Source organism: Mus caroli, unplaced genomic scaffold, assembly GCF_978045245.1.
Source record: "Mus caroli unplaced genomic scaffold, Mus_caroli_1 scaffold_2, whole genome shotgun sequence".
Taxonomy (NCBI): domain Eukaryota; kingdom Metazoa; phylum Chordata; class Mammalia; order Rodentia; family Muridae; genus Mus; species Mus caroli.
Window position 1 is genome coordinate 51398880 of NW_028227257.1, and position 10125 is coordinate 51409004.

At 46.6% G+C, this 10125-nt stretch overlaps 1 pseudogene; it reads left to right on the plus strand.

Moving 5' to 3' along the window:
- The first annotated feature begins 461 nt into the window (after positions 1–461).
- LOC110290393 (non-histone chromosomal protein HMG-17 pseudogene) lies at positions 462–790 on the plus strand (annotated as a pseudogene).
- Positions 791–10125: the final 9335 nt, after the last annotated feature.

Sequence of the window (10125 nt, forward strand, 5' to 3'; positions counted from 1 at the left end):
ATATGCAGAAGAATGTAAATAGACCCATATTTATCACCCTGCACAAAACTCAAGTGCAAGTGGATCAAAGACCTCAATGTAAAGGCAGATACACTAAATCTAATTGAAGAGAAACTGGGAAATAGCCTTGAACTCGTTGGTACAGGAGACAATTTCCTGAACAGAACACCAATGGCTAAGGCTCTAAGATCAACAATTGATAAATGAGACCTCATGATACTGAAAAGCTTCTATAAGGCAAAGGACACCATTAATAGGACAAAATGACAGCCTACAGATTGTGAGAGGATCTTCACCAACTCTACAACTGACAGAGAGCCAATATCTAAAATACATAAAGAACTCAAGAAGTTAGACTCCAACAAACCAGATAACCCAGTTTAAAAGATGGGATATGGATTTCAAATCCACAAGCCGCTGACCAAACCCTGCACTCCGTTGTATACTGGTGTTCAGTGCTGATGTACCCTGTCACTGCCATGCCCAACAGAAAGGCTGAAGGGGATGCTAAAGGAGACAAAACCAAGGTGAAGGACAAGCCACAAAGAAGATCTGCAAGGTTGTCTGCTAATCCTGTTCCTCCAAAGCCAGAGCCCAAGGCTAAAATGCCCCCCCCTCCCACAAAGAAGGGAGAGAAGGTACCCAAGGGGAAGAAGGGGAAAGCCGATGCCGGTAAGGATGCGAATAATCCTGCAGAAAATGGAGATGCCAAAACAGACCAGGCACAGAAAGCTGAAGGTGCTAGAGATGCCAAGTAATGTGTGTGCATTTTTGATAACTGTGCACTTCTGGTGACTGTACCATTTGAAATACTATTTTTTTATCAAGTTTTATAAAAATGCAGAATTTTGTTTTACTTTTTTTTTTAAAGCTAATTGTTAGCACACAAAACACTTCACTGTTGGGGGTGGGAGGGAGGATCATGTGTTACTAACAAAATATCTCCCAAGCTGAATTGAAAACAGAAACCTCTTTCCCTGATAATTTTGAAAGGCTCCCGTTGACTCCCAGGAGAGACATCCTGGTCTTGATATAGGTGGCCACCAAGGCACAAAATACCTTGTGGTCTGGCAAATCTCTAAATTTATTTTTATAGCCCTCTTCCCCCTGTACCATCGACATAGACTTCATTCCCTTAAAACCAGAGACCTGTTGGAACCTGGCCCCCAAAATTGGTTTTCCAGTCTATTGGGCGCCGTGGACTTTGCAGTTACTTCATTGAGTATTCTCAGAAGAGCACTGGTTCCTTTGATAAAAGACTGTGGATCTTCAGATTGATAATTCTGCCTGAAAGTCAGGGTCGGCTTGTGAAAAGTTGTTAAACAACATCCTTAATGTGAAATGTCATATAGAAACATAGTTTTCACGGTCAAAATGACCAGACCAAGTCTGCAGCTGCCAAAACAAGATTAGCAGTTCTCAAAAAATTCTCCTGCCCTTCCCCACAATAAATTCTGAGAAAAACCACAGACTGCCCTGACCTTGCCACCAGAATTCCCTGCGACATTAATAGGTGAGCAATGAGTTTAAAACATACAGCTGCTTTGCTGACCAATCACAGTACAGTTATTCAACCCTCCATAAAAAGTATAAAAAGAACTGTGTTTTTTGAGCTTGGGGTTGACTCTCCCTGTGAGGTTGATCAACCCCACGCATGTTGGAACAATAAACTTCTTGCCATTGCAATGATCTGTCATCAACTTGTGTTTTGGGGGGTTGCACACCCAGGGTAAGGCTTCTGGAGGTCTTACGCTGGGGGGCTCAGCCAGGATTGCACTCCCCCAGACCCACAATTGGCGAAGAGATCGGAGGTATGCTTGAGCAGGTCTGTGTTACTTTCTGTTTCATGTTGTCCATGCCTGCTGTCTGTATTTGTCGTTTATAAGGTTGTTTTGGTCCCAGGAGGGGACCTACTGGTCTCAGGTTTCTGGGGTCTTGGGAGAGACCCATCTGGGTGATCATTGTGATGGGTAGACATGCCGGGATGTCACAGGCCACTGGAAACTGGAGGACACTCCAGAATCCTGCTGGGAGGTTGGATTAGAGGCAGTACTTCTCTACCCAGAGGTAGTTAGGATTCAGCTACTGCATGGTAGGAATAGTATCAGGTTTCTGTGGGAGTCACGTCTAGGACTCCTGTGTTGGTCTTGTTTGTCTTAGTTACTTTCTGTGGTATTACTTTGACGTTTTATCTGGACAAAACAATGGGACAGAAGACTTCTACTCCCTTGACTATTACCATTGGCCACTGGACGGACATAAAAACGAGGACACACAATTTGTCTGTTGAAGTTAAAAAGGGAAAGTGGCAGACTCTATGTGCTTCAGAGTGGCCCTCCTTTCAGACTGGATGGCCACCCGAGGCCTCCTTCTTTTCAGATAAAATAAAAGAGGTTAAAGAGAAGATTTTCCTGGAACTCGGGGGACACCCTGACCAGTTTCCTTATATTGTTGTCTGGGAATATTTGGTCCTGTCACTCCCTTCGTGGGTTCACTCTTTTGTTTCACTTTCAGACCCAGGTCTGTCGAGAGTCTGTGCTGTGAAAACTGACATGGAAAAGAAGAGTATTCTGCCCTCTGGAAATACAGATCTACTTCTTTTCAATCCCTCTCCTCCTTATTCCCCCACTCAGCCCCCAGTGCTGGCTCCACAGGGAGGGGCAGCTGCCCCAGAACCCATGCACCCTTGGCTCTGCCAGCACGGGCTCTCCAGGGGTCGGAGACAGGTGCACCCGGAGAGCAGAGCCTGGCAGCTGGGACACAGAGCAGGTGGGTGGGAATCCCTGATGCCTCCATTTTACCCCTCTGGGCCCATGGCACCCCAGATGACCAAGGCAACCAACCTCTCCAGTATTGGCCATTTTCTTTGGCCGATCTCTATAACTGGAAAACTCATAACTCCTCCTTCTCTGAAAACTCCCAGGCTTTGGCTAATCTTTTGGATTCTATTCTCTTCTCCCACCAACTGACTGCCAACAGTTGCTTCAAAGTCTCTTCACAATGGAGGAGAGACAACAGATCCTCCTTGAAGCTAGGAAGAATGTACCCAGACCAGACGGGAGACCTTCCCTTCTGCCCAGTGAGATAGATACTGGGTTTTCCCTTACTAGGCCTTCGTGGAACTACAACTCCCCTGAAGGTAGAGAGCACCTGAGGGTCTACTGCTAGACTCTAATGGTGGGTCTCCGAGGGGCAGCACGATGCCCCACCAATTTGGCCAAGGTAAGGGAAATGGTCCAGGGCTTGACAGAATCTCCCTCAGCATTCCTTGAGTACCTGATGGAGGCGTTCCACCAGTTTACACCCTATGACCCTACAGCAGAAGAATATAAGTCTACTGTTACTGTAGCCTTTATAGATCAGTCAACCAAAGATATTGAGGAAGTTGCAGAGGTTAGAAGGATTACAAGATAAGTCATTGAGGGAACTTGTGCAGGTAGCTGAGAAAGTGTTTTATAACAGGGAGACAGAGGAGGAAAAAGAAGAGAGAAGGCAGAAAGAGCAGGAGGCTAGGGAGCTAAAAAGAGACAAGAGACAAGAAAGAAATCTTCATAGAATCCTGGCCACCATAGTGAAAGAAGCTAGAGGGCCTAGGAATCTAGTAAGATAGAACGTGGCAACAGAAGAAAACCCCTGGCTAAAGACCAGTGTACATACTGCAAAGAAAAAGGGCATTGGGCAAGAGAATGTCCCAAAAAGCCAAAGAAAAGAGGAGCCCCACACCCCAAAGTGTTGGCGGTACAGGAAGAAGAGAGTGATTAGTGGGGATGGGGTTCTGACCCCCTCCCCAAACCTAGGGTAACTCTCAGAGTGGAAGGGAAACCCACCTGTTTCTTGGTGGACATAGGAGCACAAGACTCAGTCTTGCTCTAAACTGATGGACCCTTGTTCCCCAAAAGATCTTGGATCCAAGGGGCTACTGGGAGTAAACAATATCCATGGACTACACAAAGAACAGTGGACCTAGGCGTGGGCTGGGTATCCCACTCATTCCTTGTCATACCAGAATACCCCTACCCACTGTTGGGACAAGATCTTCTCACCAAATTGGGGGTCCAAATCCACTTCCTCCTGAAGGGCCTGTAGTTAAAGGACAGAAAGGAGAGCCCATACAAGTCCTGACTGATAAACTAGAAGATGAATATAAACTCTATGAGCACATAAGACCCCAAAATAAAGAAATGAAAAAGTGGCTCCATAAGTTCCTGGAAGCCTGGGAAGAGACAGCAGGCATGGGGAGGGCCAAGTATCAGTCTCCTGTCCATGTGGAACTTAAAGCTCAGGCCTCCCCCATAGCAGTCCGACAGTACCCTATGCCCAAGGAGGCTTGAGATGGGATAAGACCTCATATCCAGTGCCTCCTCCAGTTGGGCATTCTGAGGAAGTGTTAATCTGCTTGGAATACTCCTCTCCTTCCTGTGTGAAAACCAGGGACTGATGACTACTGTCCCATTTAGGATCTGAGAGGTTAATAAACAGGTAGCTGACTTACATCCAACAGTACCCAATCCCTACAGTCTCTTGAGCACCCTGTCACCAGAACAGGTTTGGTACATGGTATTAGATCTCAAGGATGCCTTCTTCTGTCTAACCCTGTCCCCCAACACCCCAGCCAAGAGTACTTCGCCTTTGAGTGGAAAGATCCTGAGTCGGGAACAACTGGACAGCTGGCGTGGACTTGCCTGCCTCAAGGATTTAAGAATTCTCCTACCATCTTTGATGAAGCCTTACATCAAGATTTGGCTACCTTTAGAGCCCCCAGCCTGCAGGTAACCCTCTTGTAGTATGTGGATGACCTTCTGCTGGCTGCATCCAGCAGAGAACTGTGCCTACAAGGAACCAGACACTTGCTCGCTGAGCTTGGGAAATTGGGGTATTGAGCGTCGTCCAAGAAAGCCTAGATTTGCCAGCAACAGGTCAGTTACTTGGGTTACCTAATAAAAGAGGGACAATGGTGGTTCTCTGAAGCTAGAAAAGAGACTGTGATTCATATTCCCCCACCAACCAGTTCAAGACAAGTTAGAGAGTTCCTGGGCACTTGGGGCTTTTGTAGACTGTGGATTCCAGGTTTTGCTGAATTAGCTGCCCCACTTTATCCCCTCACAAGAGATAAACATCCCTTTGTATGGGGAATAAAGAACAACAGGCCTTTGATGCCATTAAGACTGCCCTAATGTTGGCCCCAGCTTTGGGCCTCCTGGATGTGACTAAGCCCTTCCATCTATTTGTGGCTGAGAACAAAGGTATTGCCAAAGGGGTTCTTACTCAGAGATTGGGGTCCTGGAAAAGACCTGTGGTTTACCTATCTAAAAAATTAGACCCTGTGGCTGCAGGATGGCCTGCTTGTCTGCACATAGTGGCTGCAGTGGCGTTACTGGTCAAGGATGCAGATAAATTGACTCTGGGGCAGAACTTGGTGATCTCAGTGATGCATACTCTAGAAAGTGTGGTTCATCAGCCCCCTGATTGATGGCTAATGCTTGCATGACACATTATCAGACTCTGCTGCTCAACTCTGATAGAATAACATTCACTTAGCCTGCCAGTCTGAACCTTGCCACACTGCTACCAGATTCAGACTTGGAGCCTCCTATCCATGACCGTAAACAGGTACTAGCGGAGACCCACAGCTGGCATAAAGATCTGTCAGACCAGCCTCTCCAGATGCTGAAATCACATGCTTCCCAGATGGGAGCAGTTTTGTAGAGGGAGGACAGCGAAAGGCAGGAGCAGCAGTGGTTGATGGGCATAACATTGTATGGGCACAGGCCTTGCCTGAAGGGACGTCCACCCAGAAGGCTGAACTTGTACTCACAAAAGCATTAAAATTGGCCGAGGACAAGGAGGTCAATATCTACACTGACAGCAGGTATGCCTTCACCATTGCACATGTGCATGGCATGATCTACCAGCAGCTAGGCCTCCTGACTTCAGGGGGCAAAGAAATTAAAAATAAGCCTGAAATCTTGGCACTGCTTAAAGCTCTGATGAAACCTGCAAAAGTAAGTATCATACACCGCCCAGGGCATCAGAAAGGAAACTCTCTAGTGGCCCAAGGAAATAACCAGGCAGATCAAGAGGCTCGGGCTATAGCCACAGGTACTGTGTTCATGATGGCATTAAAAGGCCCAAGCATAGCAGATCCAAAGTTCAAATATATGGCTGAAGACCTGGCACTTATAACAAAAAAGTGACAATTGGTTTAATGAAAAGATAGGCATTTGACTTACACCTGAGAAAAAGAAAATCTTATCCCAAGAAGCAGCTAAGACAATGATTAAGCAAATGCATCAGTGGACCCACTTGGGGGTAGGTAAACTAATTCAAACCATTTCAAAGACTAAGTATTATGACCCAGGGCTAAAACACCTGGTGGAGCAAATTGTTCATGACCGTGTGCCATGTCAAAAAGTAAATGTTTATAGAAGCAAAGTTGACGCTGGAAAAAGACTTCGTGGAGATCAGCCTGGGGCCTACTGGGAAGTAGACTTCATTGAGGTAAACCCAGGAAAATATGGTTGGCTATCAGTATCTCCTAGTGTTTGTAGATACTTTTTCAGGATGGGTAGAAGCCTTTCCCACCAAGCAGGAGATGGTGTCGATAGTTGTCAAGAAGATACTGGAAGAAATCTATCCCCGATTTGGTTGTACCCAAGGTAATCGGGTCAGACAATGGCCCAGCCTTCATTGCCAAGGTAATGGGACAGTGGGTGGCCAGGTATCTCGAGGTCGATTGGAAATTACATTGCATTTCAGACCTCCAAGTTCAGAACAGGTAGAGAGGATGAATAGAACTTTAAAAGAGACCCTAACCAAATTAACCATGGAGACTGGCGCTGACTGGGTACCCCTTCCCTTGGCTCTTTTCCCAGTTAGAAATACCCCTTCGCATTTCAGCCTGACTCCTTTTGAGATTCTGTTTGGGGCTCCCGCACCCCTGATGGTGTTGGGAGATGTGCTTGAACCCACATGTCATAGTAATAATGAGTTATATGCTAGGCTGAAAGGACTACAGCTGGTGCAAAAAGAAGTGTGGTCACAGCTGGCAGCTGCCTATGAGCCAGGGACCCCTGAAACATCCCATTCGTTCCAGGTCGGAGACTCAGTCTACGTGAGGCGTCACTGAGCACAGACATTTGAGCCTCACTGGAAAGGGCCATACCTAGTGCTGCTGACCACCCCCAACAGCTGGCAAGGTGGATGGAATAGCTGCCTGGATCTATGCATCCCACATGAAGACAGCTACCCTGGTAAAAGAAAAGGACAACACTTAAAACTGGACAATTCAGACCACTGAGAACCTTTAAAGTTAAAAGTTGTCAGGAGAACAGAAGATGAGACTCCTCCCCCTGACAATGGTACTATATTTTAGTTCTCTTCCTTTATGCCCATCTAGTGATAACCCTCACCAGCCAAGTAACTTAATCAGGCAGATGATACAGTATGGAGTGTATCCAAGGTTACTATACCCTACCAGTGGTGGCCAGACCTGTTCCCTGACATCTGTAAACTAGATTTTGGTGCCCCAGGATGAGAACCTAGAGGGATATTCTGATCTTCAAAGGGTTCCTCAAACCTGCGCACCAACATAGGACTGGCTCACTACAAGGCGCCTTTATTGGGGGGGGGGGTGTTGCTGCGAGGACCGCTTGAGAAAGTTGCTCTGGAAACTGGAGTTCTATGTTTGCCCTGGGTCTCATCGAGTGAGGTCTCTCAATTCTAAGTGTGGGTGCCTTAATGAATATTATTGTAAAAATTGGGGTTGTGAGACTTCAGGACAGGTATATTGGAATCCTGAGTCAAGCTGGGACTATATCGGGTAACTGCTAATTACACGCTCTTGGAGTGGTATAGAGTACCAGAGGAAAAGTGCAATGGGATCGGGGTCAACCCCTTCGTATTTCTTTCACTGAGCAAGGAAAAAGGAATGTAAATTGGGTAAAAGGGTATGACTGGGGCCTCAGACTTTATATTGATGGAAAGTATATAGTCAGGGATTAACATTTTTCTTCAGCAACATTCTCTGAGATCCATCTAAATAATTGCAATTATCAGTAGTTAATTCCTCTTTAGTACTCCAAGATCATATTGGTACATAAATGGGTTGGTCACCCTCCTGGCGATGGAACAAAACACTGAGACAGCCTGTCTGTCTCAAAAGAGGGTAGGTGGACAGACTCAGGTAGTAAAGGTGCTTGCTGCTAGTCAGCCTGATGACCTTTCCCTTGTCAACAAGCTTAAAGACCTAAGTCTCTAATACCCACTTGACAGAAACAGAGACCAACACCCACAAGTTGTTCTGACCTTCACATTTCATCAAGTCACACTCACACCCTCCCACACCCACACCCATGGACACAGAGAGGGGAAGGGAGGAGAAAGAAGCTGGGCAGTTGGTGCTGTGCCTAGCATTCAGGGGGACCTATGCTCAATCCCCTACCCTGCAAAAAAGAAAAATGCAAAAGGTTAATTTCATATCAGTCCATGGTTGTTTGGCCATGTTGCCAGGCTGAGGCAGTCCATCACTGCAGGGACTCTGGGGTAGACCATGATGCTTACCTCATGATGGCTCAAAGGTACCCAGATGCAGCCTCTTAAGGACCAGCACCTCCGCATAGGCCTCACCTTTTAAATATCCCACCTAGAAAGCTTTAACACACTGCCTCCTGGGCTCCTGCAAATCTCAGCCACAGTAAAGCAGGTTTATTTTGTAAGCTCTGCCAGTATCTGCTCTAGAATGGCCAACCATTCTGCTTTCTCATCAGCAGTGGATGAGCAACTGGGCTTACTTCATGGACAGACTCTCATGGTACTACTATCTTATTCTTTATGTGTATTATGCTGTTATTTTAACTGACATTTTTCTAACAGCAAATGATACATTTTCCATAGACTCATCTATGTGTCCTTTTGTAGGACATGTTTGATGAGACCTTTTCTAATTTAGTTGTTTCCGTCTTATAAAAATTTGTTAGCAAGTGTGTGTGTGTGTGTGTGTGAGAGAGAGAGAGAGAGAGAGAGAGAGAGAGAGAGAGAGAGAGAGAGAGAGAGAAAGTGTGTATGTGTGTGCACGTGCATGTGCATGTATGTGTGTGTGAGTGGGTCAGAGGTAGATGTCACTATCTTCCGCAATGGCTTTTTCATCTTATTTTTGGGGGACAGGGTCTCTCAGTGATCTTGAAGCTCTGTCTTGTCTAGTCTAGGGGGCAGGGTGAGGCTCTGTAAGGGCCAAATGCTAAGACCCACCTTGTGGCTCCACAGTTTTCTAGAATGCTGCTGTCTGCCTGGTATGGAGAGGAGGTAAGAGGATGTGAATACAACAGCCTCACACATCCCCATAGTGTGTGGGTCCTGCGGCTTTACAGGTTAGCCTGACAGTGAACCTGATATGCTGCCCTAACATAGAAACCAATCAGAGGTGTTCAGCAAAAACATTGAAAGAGGCAGGGTAAGTTACCAAGGGCTCCTATTGGGTAAGTAGTAAGTTCCGTGAGGATCTCCAGACTGCAAAGAAAAGCTGGATCCATATATAGCTATATGAGGGCTATATAAGGCTAACTATGAAGACATTGGTGAGTTACAAGTCAGTGGATGGAAAAGGAAAAACATAGTGACATCCAGAGTCTCGTGTGTGTATGTGTGTGTGTGTGTTGGGGGGGGGTCACACAGAGGCCTGGTTAATTGCACAGGGAGCAGTGATTGTGAACACTGAGGGGGATCATTGACACATAGAGGATGGACTAGTGGCACACAGAGAGGACAACTGGCACATGGAGGAAGGAACAATGTCAGCACAAAGGGGATCACTGAGGAGAGGACCATTGGCACATGGGGGAAGGACCATCAGTACAAAGGGGATCACTGATGGAGAGGACCATTGGCACATGGGGGAAGGACCATCAGTACAAAGGGGATCACTGATGGAGAGGACCATTGGCACATGAAAAGAGGAGCCCTGACAGAGAAGAGTATTGATTGGCACATGGAAGAAGGACCATTGGCATGGGAGTTGTGGCTCTCTGGGGACCATGTGTCAGTTGAGATGTCACTGCAGAGTGGGGAGAGAGAACTCTGGGCAGGGGAGCCTTTGGTAAATGGAGGCTTCTCCAAACAGGCCTTAAAGAC